This window comes from Amborella trichopoda, chromosome 8 (assembly GCF_054954075.1).
Source record: "Amborella trichopoda isolate Santa Cruz 75 chromosome 8, AtrichopodaSantaCruz75HAP2 v2.0, whole genome shotgun sequence".
Classification (NCBI taxonomy): Eukaryota; Viridiplantae; Streptophyta; class Magnoliopsida; order Amborellales; family Amborellaceae; genus Amborella; species Amborella trichopoda.
Genome location: NC_142343.1, coordinates 40485056 through 40499497, shown reverse-complemented (window position 1 = coordinate 40499497; position 14442 = coordinate 40485056). Strand labels below are relative to the sequence as shown.

The window sequence follows — 14442 nt, the reverse complement described above, 5'->3', positions numbered from 1 at the left end:
AATAGGTTATTTGAGTTGCAGCGATTCATTTAGAAAAATCTCAAAAAAATTCAAACTGAGGTTGAATTTGAACTTTTTTGGGGCTTGGTTTTTTATTAGGAAAAATTACATACATATCTATTATATTTTACGCTATTATAGATGTACCAAATAGTTTTTGTTATTACATGTACATCCGTTTTTTTCCTTTTATAATGTAATTTAAAAAAAAAACAACAACTTTACCATTTTTTGGATATTGAATATCAAAAAATTACATATATACCATTTTTCGGCATACCCTTTTCGGATGTTGAACATCCAAAAATTACATACATACCCTTTTTTTACTTTTTCGGATGTTAAACATTCAAAAATAGTCCAAAAGTTCATATTCCCATTTTTGGGTGCTGAACATCCGAAAATAAAATGTAACTGCGAAATGTGAAAAATAGGAATGTGAGCGCTTACTTTCGGGCTATTCCGAAAATGGTTTCTGATGTCGAACATCCGAAAATATCACATTTTCGGATGTTAAACATCTGAAAATGTGACTGCGAAGAGCGTTTAACTTTCGGGCTATTTTCGGATGTTAAATATCAAAAAAACCCTTCAATTCAGATATTCAACACCCGAAAATGGGAATGTGTTACACTTTCGGCCTATTTTCGGATGTTCAACATCCGAAAAATGGTAAAGTCGTATTTTTTTTTTAAAAAAGCGTTATAAATGGTAAAAAACGGACATACATGTAATAATGAAAAGTATTTGGTACATCCGTAATAACGTAAAATATAACAGTTATGGATGTAATTTTCCCTTTTTATTATTTACAATGACAAAGTCTATATAAGTGTGAGGCTCTAAGCGATTAAATTAGGGCGCACCTTAAAATTTTCACTAGAAAAGGTTGTTTTGATGCCCAAAAATCCTCAAATTGATCATCTCGACATCAAGATGCATGGACATGAGAAAAAATAATGGATTTCAAATTTTTGAAATAGTGCATCTTGTAATGCTTTTTTTTACCATCAATTTTTTAGATTTTCAAGTTTTCATAGATCTGTTCGATCTACACTATTTTTTAAGCTTTAAATTTTATAATTAGAAATGAAAATATATTTTAAGACTATCACAAAAATTTCCAATATTGAAAACACATTTCTCGATACTATTTGAATATGTGCTTTATTTTGATTGTTTAGAGGCTCGGCCTTGTACAAACTGCACCCTATTTTGAATGATTTATGGTTATTTCGTGACTCCAAGAGGCCACTTAATTAAATTGTTTACTTATATGGTTTTTTTCTTTTCACTTAAAGGGTAATTTAATTAAAGGACTCGGTTTCTATGTGGCAAAGCCAGTATATGTAGAAATGCGGGCTTCCTAATAAATCTATTTTTGTGATGGATTTTAACATTTAATTTTTAAAGATATGTACTCTCTAACTTGGAGATCATGAATATGAAAAAATAAAAAAATAAAAAAACTAAAAATAACAATTCTAGCAAGAAAGCATTTGGACCGTTAGTTTCCATTGTTTTTAGATGGAATACCTACTTGCATCCATATTTAAGATGGATGCTTTACACTTTCTGGACCGCATATGCAAAAATGCGGTCCAGCCCGCATAAAACAATTTTCCTTAATTAAAAAAGAATCAAGTTTCTACAAGGCCCCGGCCTTATGGAAAAAAGACGAAGTAAAACCTAACCTTATAACATTGTCTGCTAATAACTTTGGGCACAAAAGATCTGGCTCTAAAATTTGTTTCAATCATTGATAATGAAATTTATAGCTAACATAAATAGATAGATCTATGAACACTTGAAAATAGATTGTCTGAATAATGTGTTACAGTCGAGGTTTAAAATATGGTACGGTGACCTGAATCGCCCCTTCATAAAACCAATCCAGATCGGAGAACCGGAGTGAACAAAAAAAAATAAAATAGAAAACATAAGATGTTTAAAAATATAGTAAAAAATACATGTGGGACATTTCCCAATAGGCAAAACCATACATGCCCGACCAATTCCCGATCCAAACCGGTCAATTATGGTTCGACTCCCTTATTTTTCAAACCTTGGTCCAACACAACTTATATTCAATTTAGCTTTAACTCCTCTAGATTAGGCATGAAGTGTCTCTCAGATCTGCCACACTATCGTTGTGGATTCTACATGTGGGTATAAAATGGTTTCACATATTGATGAGTTCATTCGTTCAAGTGACTCCTTAAGATAGGATTCATAAATCTTACCAATTAATTATTTTTTGGTAATTATCATAAGTTTTTTGTCTCTCAATTTTAAATAAACGTTTTTCATACAGGGTGTGAATCTTATATTATTGAAGTAAGGCCCACTTAAAAAAGGGTTGTTATGACGCTAAAAAAGTCATTAAATTGGTCATCTCGACCTCGGGATATATGGATATAGAAATAAAAAAGAAAAAAAAGCAATGTTCAAGTCACAAAAATAGTACATCTTGTTAAACATTATTTAGACGGTCTATTTTAAAATATTTTAATTGCTTATAGATATACTCTATCTACACTATTTTTTAACTTTAAATTTTATAAGTAGGGATGACAATGGATTTTCATGCGCCAAGCTTTCTAACGGCGAAACTCTATCTTTTAACATAGTCTTGAGGTGCACCTTACAATTGTTGCCTTATACAAATCTCACCCAAAATATTAACAGAAGCCATATACAAATCTCACCCAAAATATTAAGAGAAAACCTTGTCCATGCGATGCATCAACCTGGTGTGCGTGGTCAAAGCAGCAATGGCATGTAAATGGCACATGACTGTTGTGGTTGCATACTTGACATATTGATTGAGAAGACTTAGGGTGTTATTTAAAAAAAAGATAAAACCAATGGCTCAAATGTTTATTGTAAAGAAGACTTAGAGTGTTCTTTAAAAAAGAAAGATAAAACCAATGGCTCAAATGTTTATTTTAAAGAAAATACATTTTTATTTATTACATATTAATAATCTTTATATTAGAGATTATATGCAGTTGGGAAAATACTGTGGTGATGATGATATTTTTAAAAATTTAGGATCAAAATTTATTTAAAAAATGAGATTGTATACAATGATACCATTTACCTTTGATACAAAGTGGTCACAATTACTTACAATCATTTGATGGCTTGGATATGTTATAAAGCTCGAGAAAATTTATTTTGAAGTTTAAGCTTGTTAATACAACAATTATAGCCACCCAATTTCACATCCAATGGTCAAGATTAATATGACCACATTGTACCAAAAGTAAATGGTCTAATTCTATACTTTCCCTTAAAAAATAGATTATAAAGGGGAATTGCACTTCTATATGAGTCTTGGGACTTCATCGAAACCGTATCCTATAAATTTCATCCTTTTTCTATATAAGTTTGAGGCTCCAAAACAGACTAAGGTGCACCTCAAAACTTCACTTGAAGAAATTGTTTCGATGCTGATACTCAAATTCAATCATCTCGAATTTGATATACATGCACATAAAAAAAAAAAAAAAAAGGACTTAAAGTCTTAAAAACAATGCATCTTGTAATGAATCATCTAGATCGTCAATTTTCAAAATTCTCAAGCGTTTGTAGATATGCGAGATCTACATTGTTTTTAAAACTTTAAATTTTATCATCAAAGATGATAATAAGTATTCAAGCGATCATAAAAATTTTTGGTATTGAAATAATATATTTTGATACTATTTTAAGGTGCGCCTAGGGCCTTATGGCCTCTTGATATGGAAGCTGGACCGTTTAGGGCCTCATGACCTCTTGATTAGAGTAGTTGGGTCTATGTGGAATTTACAGATTTGGGAGCCGAAGGCGTAGAAATAAAATTTAAGGAAAGTTTGGGATAGAGCAAGGTAGCTAGATAGCTCAACACACTATAAATTCGCATGGCAGAACCCCCTTGGTAAACCCTAATCCCTCTTATTTCTAATCTCATTATCTCGTTGGGTTCTTTTGGCCGCAGGCATAAAAAACCCTAACCCACTCGATCGATCATGTCGTTAGGATTTGTTCTTCCTCTCTCAGTTTCTAGGGTTTCTCCATTTTCAGGAGTTCTGGAACTTTATTCATTTGTGAAGATGCTTTGTTTTTGTATGGATCGATACTTAAGTTTATAGATTTTACTTTTGATCCAAATACTTTTAGGGATTTAAATACTTTTAGGGATTTACTCATTTGCAGGCTGTATCTCTATACAAACCCTAGAATTTTTGGTATAAAATTGTATATTTTTCTGTTTTTGGGTTATATTTTTATATTTGAATTGTGGCCGTGCTACTAAAATGTTTACATTTTCATTTTGAAATTATTATTAGGCTTTTTTTTTAGAGATGCGCATTATGTAATTACTTGCTTGAATATTTTGAATATTTTAGGGTTACTTTGCATTGCCTGATGGTATCTGATGCCGTGATTGAGTCACTGTATCTCGGCTTCTCGTTTGACAGGCATAAATTAAATTTTACAGTTCTTGCGACACAGATTGCTCTGTACCATGATCTTTCTGTTACTTTTATCCCTGTTTACATTTTGATATCTCTATATCAAAATTTGCATTTCTGTGGGGTTAGAACTTCATTATATTTATGAATTTTCAGTGGAGCAAGTTATTTTATTGGTTGTCCAATAATTTTGTGATAATTCATGTAGTTTATTGTTGTAAACTATGGGAAGTTTATATTTATTTTGAACATTTAAAGTTTGCAATATAGTTTTTTCTCGTCTCATTGTGCATTAGTTTGCTCTGATACTGGTTCTTTATGTTCTATGTGTCAATTAGCAGGTGGTTGTGATCTTTGCTTTTCTTTGGGAGACATTATTACTGAAGTTTCGAAATTTTTGTTTAATCAAGTAAAAATTAACTGAAAATGAATTTTTGATATGACTCTGTACCCTTTTACGTCGAGACAGTGACTCGGCTGTTCTTACAAAACCTTCATCAAATAGTTGGAACTGGTGAGACTCACCAGGTCACTGTTATTTTTTTCGTTTTGGATTGGGCAGCCTTTGACTAATCATGGCGAGTCCAACCAAGCTTTTGAAACACTGATTCTCACTGTGATTGAAAATGATGAATAGTTTGTCGCCCCAGTCTTACACACACTCAAGTGGTGTGGCATGGTGATCGACATTTCTATCTGATTCCCTACACCTGTGAATCTGATTTTCTCTTTGGTTCCTTGTTTAGGTTCATGAGTGTTTCAAACTTGTGATGTTTTAGAATATTTGGGCTTAAAAGTCTTAAGAATTGGGGTTTTAATTAGTTTTCATGTTCTAAATTGATTCGAGTCTTTGTATTTTCATTTCCATCTGTAGAGTAGCATTCTGTCGAGTATTTTAGTTTGTTGAATTTTCTGGATCTCTATTGGTACTCTTGAATTTGAGACAGGTGCTTTATCTTTCTTTAATGCGTTTTGCAATATTTGGAAGCAAGGAGATATGATGAGATTATCCAGTAATTCTGTATCAGCATGATGAAACTAACATGCACTACCATCTGATCTCACTTGCATTTGTAATGGTGAAAGTTTATTTTGTTTTAGTTTTCGTCTTTTTTTTGTTTTGGGAATCTGGTCCATTCGTTTTTTTCTTTGTGAAGTTTCTTTTGCAATGTGCAATCAATGATGAGATTTAACCCAAATAGCTGAGGTTATCTCTGATTATTGTTTATAATCACCATCTTTCGGCTGAGATTGCACAGTTGGAACTGTAATAACTGTTATACAAAGCTCTTTCCCGTCAGGTTTTACCATGCTATTAAATTTTTAGTGGAACATAGAGATTATTTTTTCTTAAGATGGGGCTTCTATAAGCTGACTCATATGTACATATGCTGCCCCCCATTGAAATTCATTTAAGATGATATTTTTTTTCTATTTGTTTTGTAGATTCATCTAGGCCAAGATGATCGATCCTAAATATGAAAAGAAAAATAAATTTTTAAAATTATAGATAACTTGTTAGTGTTTTATACGCACCGTCCATATCTATGGACAATACACTTTCGATAACTTCGATCTCAAATATTGACAGTTGTATGCCAGCGGGTTTCAATTTTCTTTTTTCTTATGTTTCCTATCCTGTACTTACCAAGTGCCCTTAAAACTGGTTATCAAGTTTTTCGCAGACTTGGATTCAAGTTTTTCGCAGAATTGGAAGTGGTGCAGCTACCTGGAAGCCTAGACTTTCGAGTAATTCGTGAAAACAATCCATTCTAAGATGATCTAGCAAGAAATGGCAAAAAATCTTCAAAATGCGGTGTTCTTTTGAATTTTTAAAACAACCCATTCAAGAATTGGTATAGGAAAAAAGGCCAAATTGAATTATTCATATGTTCTGGGCAGTATGTTTGAATGCTCCCAATATGTCGGGTTTGAACCCCAATATCTAATTTTTTTTAAACTTAAATTAAAAGGTGTTTTGACCCCAATGGTTTTTTTTTTTAACTCAACCTTTAAATGACATACCCACTAATCGGACCTGGGATCTGCCACAACTAATCGTAGAGTCATTTTGTGGTTTGCATTAGAAAAATGGGCGGATTGCATTAGGTGTATCAATTTTAGTTTTTTTTTTTTCTGAAATTTGGATAGAATCGAGTGAGTTATATTTGAACTTGCCTGGATAATTTGCCTTGATCAAGGTCTTAGTTCCTTGGGCGGGTTGAGTACCGGAACACTATTAAAATCAATTTCATTGTCAGTCATAAAATTTAAGATTTCAAAAATGATATAGATAATTTCAAATTTCAAAAACGATATCGAGAGCAAATCATGAAATGCTTGAAATCTTTAAAATAGAATGAAGTCTTGAAAATAGAAGGTTCGGATGTTATAAAATTGTCAAAATACAAAATTGAGCATAAACTTATCTTATTAAACTTGGTAGTAGAATTGATATGATATATATAAAAGTTTTAAATAAATGGTAAAGTTGGACTTAAGACATGATAATTTATATAGTAAATTATGAATAAGAAAAGGCCAAAAAGATTTAAAATTAGTAAAATGAGAGAAAAAATGGAGGGCTCTAGATTATATTAAAGGAAAAAAGTTTATATAAGGTTGCAACATTATAATGTAGAATTACATGTGCATCTCAAAAATCCATCATAAAAGGTTGTTTGATGTTGAAAAACCTTAGAATTGATCATCTTGACATTGACATGTATGAATATGAAATAATGATTTTTGGTTGAAATAGTGTTTGCAATACATTATCTGGATTGTTCATTTTAAATTTATTTTTTGTGTTTATAGATCTACTTTTTTGATCCATTTTTAGAGTTTAAAATTTTACAAGTAGAGATTAAAATAAATTATCAATCCATTCTAAGAAATTTTATATTAAAATTATATTTATGATAAAATTTAGATGTTAAAGTTGTAACTTTATGCAAGTCACGCCTTATATTAAATGCATTAAGAGTAAATACATTAGAGTAATGATCAAAAGGTCTTAGTGAAAGATGAATATATCAATGAATGGTAAGAGTCCCTTGGGAACTTCAAGCTTTGTGGCTGGAGGTGATGGATTTGGTTCACAATGTAATGGTGTCATTTGCATATTTATAGGGAGGCTAGAGCTATTGTTGATACCCTTGCTAAAGGGGGAATTTCTATCATAGCTTTTTAGTTTATGATGATGTAATCTTTTTTTCGTAAATTATAATAAAATTTAGTGATTTTGGTCAAACAAAAAAAAGAGATCAATGAATGATAGAAAGTTTATTTTAAAAAATTATTAAATAACTAACACAATAAGAATACAGCGGTAGAAAGAATCACTTTCATAAATGAGAGTAGGGGTTAAAGATGCATTCTTAGGATTAAGAAATTGGAAGTGAAAGGCTTTAGAACCAAATGTTATCTTGATAGAGGTTTGGAAATACATGGAGGAGATTGGCGTTGTCTAGCTGACCAAGCTATTCAACAAGGTGTTGAAAACATAAAAAATGCTAAATATAAGAACTAAGCTATTCAACAAGGTGTTGAAAACATAAAAAATGCTAAATATAAGAACTGAGACATGCAAATTGTGGGAACAAACAAGGGATCATGCTTAAAAACATAAGTTATATGTGACCCCATTTCTTAGCTGTTCGATCTGAATCGAATGGCTATGATAGTTCATACTAGAATGTCATGTTGAACACTATTTTATTTTTCATTTTCTTTTACTAAACATTTTTTTTATAAAATTTTGGGTGTCTCGTCAGAAAAATAGGGCGAACATAGAAAAAATAAAATACAAATATTTAATCTAAAAATAAATGACCAAAAAGTCTTTGAAATTTTTAGGGGTGTTTTGATAAATTTTCATCATAAAAAGTATTTCTTTTAATATTTTTGTTGTGTGTGCCCTTGTTAGATCTATGGATGTCCCAAATTTTGCCTCAAAATAATTTGTAGAATAATACTAAGAATAATAACACTATGTGCTATCTTATTAAGATCTGACACTTAAGTGTTAGCTTGTGACTCCAGCCATCACAACCATCTACTCAAATCTGATGGCTGAAACCAAGGGTCACATATATTATATATGTGGTTGGGGTCACATGTATTATATATGTCGTTGGGCTCACATGAAAAGTCCTCCCCATACTTATATGAGCCACATTATAAAGCTTTGAGAGATAGTGATTGAGCAATGATTAACACATATCAAAAAAATCAATTTGGTTATTTTTCTTCTTAGGTAACTGATTAAAAAGTTTAGGGTGAAGGTAAAAAACTTCCATATGATTTTAATTCATCTAAAAAATCTTATGATAGAGTAATTTGAGATTTTATTTGATGGGTGTTGGAAAAGAAATGAGTTTCTAAAGACCTGAGAGATATGTACGATGGAGAGCATACTAGTGTATGAATAATTAGTAGAGAGACAAGTGAGCTTTTAATGACAATAGGTTGGATGTATGCTCTAGAATCTAAAGATTTTAAAATTAACCAAACTAAGTTAGAGTATTCGGAATGCAAATTTAGGAATAATAGGAGTAGAGACGCGAAAATAGTTAAGATTGATGATATATAAGAAAAAAGAACGCACTTTTGTTATCTTGGGTCGATAATTTTATAAAATGGAGAGATTAAGGAAGGTGGTGCATGTAGAATTAGAACTGAGTGGACGAACAAGAGATATAGAACCATAATTTTATGTGATAGTCGTATATCTATGGAGCTGAAAGGAAAGTTTTATAGGACAATTGTGGGACTAGTTTTTCTCTATGGGGTGGAATGTTGAGTTGTCAAAAAGCAATTTTCCCATAGAATGAGTTTAACAGTGATGGAGATATTGAGATAAATGAGTGGCAAGACAAGAAGTAGAATTCGAAATGAATGCATTAAGAAAAATTTAAACGTGCACTAATAGGTGATAAGTTGAGAGAGAGTAACGAGTAGATTTAGGTGTACACTAATAGGTGATAAGATGAGAGAGAGTAAATAGTAGACTTATGTGAGTTGGTTATGTGTGGCGTAGATCCAATACAACATATGTTAGGAGATGTGAGTTAGTTCAAGTGGAAGGTTAAAAATAGACACGTGGTAGATCCCGAAGGACATGATTGTTGGTAATGAGAAAAGATACGGGGACTTATGACTTCACTAGGGCTATGACTTTTAATAACGCAAAATGGCAAACCATGATTCATGTAGCTGATTTCAATTAATCGAAAAAGGATTTTGATGATGATTATTATGTTACATTACTTTTTAGATTTGATATTCTTTTCTTTCGTGTGCATGTCTCAATGTTGAGATGATGAATTGGAGGGTACTCTAATGCTAGTACACTCTTATGTAGGATTTTTTAGGTGAAACTTACTTAAATAAAATAAGGTTACAACTTATATAAGCTTTTTATATTTCAAAATGGTTTTTGAGGCATTTGAGAGCAAATAAATGTGACAATTTTGAATCTAAATATTGATTTGCATTATTTTTATGAAGTTTTTAAGCAATTTTGAATCAAAATATAATTCAAATAAGCTTTGAATTAGTCAGAAATGGTTGTAGTAATGGGGACTCTCTATAAAGGGATCATTTATCTTTTGTATGTGGAGGTCACAATCATTCTCACTCATTAAATATCAAATTGGATGGCTTGGGGGTGAGTCACAAAAGCCGAGAATTTTTTTTAGAACTTTGTGTCTATTCAATGATATATATATATATATATATGTATATATATATATATATTTGAATGGTAACGTACGACTTATTATTAATTCATATATAAAATACAAAATGTTCAAACAAAGATACAAGATTATAAAAATGAAGTAACCAACAGAGATAGAGTATGGACTCCCTATTTGACAAGAACATCGACATCTTCATTCGCTTATTTATAACAATGTTGGATCGTTGCCATACAGGTTGACGAAATATCTCAAATCTAATGAAAAATAGTATTTAATCTCCAATAAATATGGGTCTTTCTCGTATGTCAGGCAATGACATTTGTCGAGTCTCTTTCGATAATCCTGCCCCTTTCCAAATTGCATAGCAATTTCAAACCTTTTAATAAACCTCGTGCTTCGGCCTCATTTGCTGTTGTGATACATAACGACCCGAGTAAGAAAATATAATGTGACCCAAATTATTTCTGATAAGTCCACCATAGCCAGTTGGTCTTGGATTGCCAAGTGAACTTTCATCAAAATTAAGTTTGAAAGAATTCATTGGTGGTGGTATCCAAACAACCTCACCACAAATATTGGTGGTAACATCTATAGTGGCCACTGATGATAAGACTTTTAAGAATAAATCCACTATCCATATGTACAAGGAACCGATCAGCTGCAACTGTCAAAATATTCGATTTTAATGTAGACAAATCTGTAATTATACTATCAAAGATTTTTCTATTTCTTTCCTTCTACACATTCCAGATAAGGTTAACCCAAATAAATCTCTAAAGAATACTCTTACAATCATTAATTTTGAGATTTAAGGGACAATAATGATTATAACCTCCATGTACAAAAGATAAAATGGTCAATCCCACAAAAATGAGAGAGTTTATGGTTAAAAATTAAAAATTATTTAGATGATCTCAAAACCGGGGCTTCGACTGAGGAAAATAGATGCATTGACTTCGTAGATAAATGATTAGGAATGCCTATATCGCAAGCTAGTGCGCACGTGTATGTATACTATATGCGTGAGTCTGTTTGCACACTATACTGTGTTGTTTGCTAAGCCTAGTACAGTGTGTACTTTGTATCCGAGAGGGTTACACTACCAGCTCTCTTGCTTCTCCCAAAACAGGGAGCCAAAAAGCTTTGAATTGCCCTGAAATGGGGCGTTTAAAGCCCATAAGTAATCGGTACTTTCGACCCTGAGAGCAAAGCTCGAGGGACGAGGAAGGGATTCCTTTGAGCTTGTGTGCTTTTGCTTGCTTTCCGACTGCCTATGGTTATTCCAGTATGGACCCAGTTGTCGATAATATAGCTATGGCGTTCCTGAGCCCAGTGCAATATTTAAGCAAGTGTCCCATCTCCAGTAAGTAAGTATAATATATCGGTTTGCTATAAAATCGAGAATAAATCGTTTTTATTTTAAAAAATCGGATAAAAAATATTGATCGGCAAAATATTTTATGTAAATATATCGTAAATATATCGGATAGGTTAACTATGCTAACTATGCACTATACTAACTATCATAACTATGCACGATACTACCTATTTAGTCATGTTAATTTAAATTCCAAATTAGAAGCTTGCGCCATACTAACCATTTAGTCATGTAATTCAAAGCTTGTCTTTTGAAGCAGATGGTGAACCTGTTTATAAAGAAAATCAGATGGATGTGCAGCGTAGAACTCAGATGGTGCTGTCTTTTATGAAGCTAACAAATTGTTGAATCAGGTTTAGGGAAAAGCCTTAATTTTTTTTTTAATTTAGTTTGCCTTTATGTAATATTGTTTGAGCTACGTTAAATTTGGAGGTTTTTGAGCTATGTTCAATTTTGGGATTTTTGATAGTTAATGTTGAATATGTGCTTCGAAAGTTCTCTCTATCGTACCGTTCTTTTTTTTCCCTAATTTTTTTAAGAGATTAAATTTGGGGATTTTTTTATAATTATCTCTATCTGTGTTTTTCCCTATAGTATTTTGTCCTAATTTCTTTGAGATGGTTCTGTATCAGTGGTTATCTTTCTCTTTCTCTCTCTCTCTTTGTATTGGAGCTTGATATGGAGCATTATAAATATAGATTGATAACTAGCAAATAAATTTTCTAATCTATTTTCCCCGAATTTCTCTTTATGAGTGATTCTCTTTCTCTCTATGTGTGTTGGAGCTTTATATCGAGCATTATAAACAGGGATTAATATCTAGTAAATAAATCATAAATAAAATGAGATATTAAATGAGATTTAATTCAAAAAATAAAAATAAACTAGTGTTCAACACAATATAAAGCTTCAATACAATAAAGTCAAGTCTATAAATTTCTGTGAGCATTCAATGATTTTCTACATTAACTCAGCAGCCATATGCAATGAGCCTGTTTTAGGATTAAAAAAAAAAAGAAAAAAAGGAAAAGACGAAAGAAATAAAAGAACGAAAAAAAAAATTCAGATGTTATTAATAGTAAAGTTTTTTTGGAACGATTTATTGTAAATATCAAAAAATCGCATTTTAAACTTCTTCATAAAAAAACGTGATTTTTTATGCTCTTTTTTTAATAATACAAAGATTAAAACGGTTTTAAAAAAAACTCCGATTTTTTCAAAATATCACATTTAATACGGCATTTGCTAACTGCGGTTCAATCTCGAGTCTAGAGGTGATTGATGAGGAGCCCTCTTCGGTCTAATCAATCCCTTCATCCCTATATCAATACTAAAATAACCCTTCTCCACTAGGTTAGAATACCCGTAGCATAGAGATGTGCAGTCAGATTGGATTTGCTATGCCATCCGGTGTACCAAATAGCTTGTGTGTAGTCATGGGGGGTTCTGTTTTGTACTCCCCCATTTCCTTCTTGCTATTGGGGTACCATAGTTGGGCCCCAATTTTTTAAGGGAAAAGTTTATATCGAGCCGAGACTCTAAACAATCAAATTTGAACCTACCTCAAAAATTCACTAGAAGTGGTTGTTTTGTTGCCCAAATATCTATAAATTGATTCTCTTGACATCAAGAAGCATGGACATGAGAAAAAAAAATAGATTTAAAGTTTTAGAAATAGTGTATTTTGTAATGCATTCATAGATATGTAGATCTACACTATTTTTGAAGCTTTAAAATTTATAAATAAATATAAAAATATATTTTAGGACTATCATAAAGATTTCCAATATTGAAACCGCATTTCTCGACACTATTTGAAGGAAGGCTCTAATTTGATTGTTTAGAGCCTAGGCTCTATACAAACCGCACCCATTTGATAAAGCCAAGGTGAAAAAATGTAGTTTGGGTGAAAAATAACTCAATAGTAGCATTGGCAACGGCTTGGGCCTAGGCTAGGCTAGGCTAGGCCAGCCAAGCCCTAGTCCTAGGCCTTGGCCCTAGCCCCAACCCTATCGTCGGGCTGGGTCGGGCAAAAAAAAAGAAGAAAAAAGGCAAATAGAAGGAGAAATAAATAAAGAGGGCTGGGCATGGTCAGAACTAGGCTAGCCTTGGCCCAAGCTCGGCCTAGCTCTACCCTGGTCGTGTTGCTTGGTCCTAGCCCAGTCCTCGGCCCCCCTATTTTTTTTAAGTCTGGCTGACGGGGTTCGGTTAAAGTCACCTTGCCCATATCCAACCCTACTCAATAGTTGATTATTCTTAATGTTTTTGGTGATTTTGGGCAAAATAGGGAGTCACTTTGCCCATATCCAACCCTACTCAATAGTTGATTATTCTTAATGTTTTTGGTGATTTTGGGCAAAATAGGGAGTCACTTGTTATAGGCTATTGCGATTTTGATTAGACTTAATAATCAATGTCGACGTTGGAATGGGGGGAGCCATCCTACGTTCCTGAATATATGAGGAGTCCCTTTAGGTGCTGATTTTCTCTGATAGAATCGAATCGCCTGGTTATGTTAGGGAATCAACAAATCGATTCTCTTGGCCGGATTGCTAATTCAATTAATGATTTGCTGACCTGAATTGGTTTCTCGGATGGTCGTTTCACCCTGCAGATCAAGGTTTTTAAACATTAGACTTGATGATTTTTGCTTTGATTTGATTTATGATTTTTCAAACGTTGGTTTTTCCAAGTTTCGAGTTGGATTGGTGTCATTTCTTTGAAAAAGCTTGCTTCCTTTTGAATTCGTGTTTCGAATTCATTCTCTTTAGAAAGTTAGCTTTGAATTTTGTTTTTAATTTTGCTCATTGGATTGCACATCCCAAAAGTTTATGGTCCTAAAAATGCTCGAAGGTTTTTGCCTGCACAAATAAGATGTCTTCTTTCCAAAGGATCAAAT

At 32.3% G+C, this 14442-nt stretch overlaps 4 non-coding genes across 4 annotated transcripts; all 4 read left to right on the top strand.

Moving 5' to 3' along the window:
• Positions 1-4404: 4404 nt before the first annotated feature.
• LOC148781097 (small nucleolar RNA F1/F2/snoR5a) lies at positions 4405-4549 on the top strand. Its single transcript, XR_016039878.1, has one exon. It is a non-coding gene; the product is annotated as a small nucleolar RNA F1/F2/snoR5a (small nucleolar RNA).
• Positions 4550-5082: 533 nt separating this feature from the next.
• On the top strand, positions 5083-5163 carry LOC148781096 (small nucleolar RNA U31b). The gene has a single exon (XR_016039883.1). It is a non-coding gene; the product is annotated as a small nucleolar RNA U31b (small nucleolar RNA).
• A 287-nt stretch (positions 5164-5450) lies between these two features.
• Positions 5451-5525, top strand: LOC148781095 (small nucleolar RNA Z195/SNORD33/SNORD32 family). Its single transcript, XR_016039879.1, has one exon. It is a non-coding gene; the product is annotated as a small nucleolar RNA Z195/SNORD33/SNORD32 family (small nucleolar RNA).
• A 106-nt stretch (positions 5526-5631) lies between these two features.
• Positions 5632-5716, top strand: LOC148781094 (small nucleolar RNA Z196/R39/R59 family). Its single transcript, XR_016039880.1, has one exon. It is a non-coding gene; the product is annotated as a small nucleolar RNA Z196/R39/R59 family (small nucleolar RNA).
• The last annotated feature ends 8726 nt before the right edge of the window (positions 5717-14442 follow it).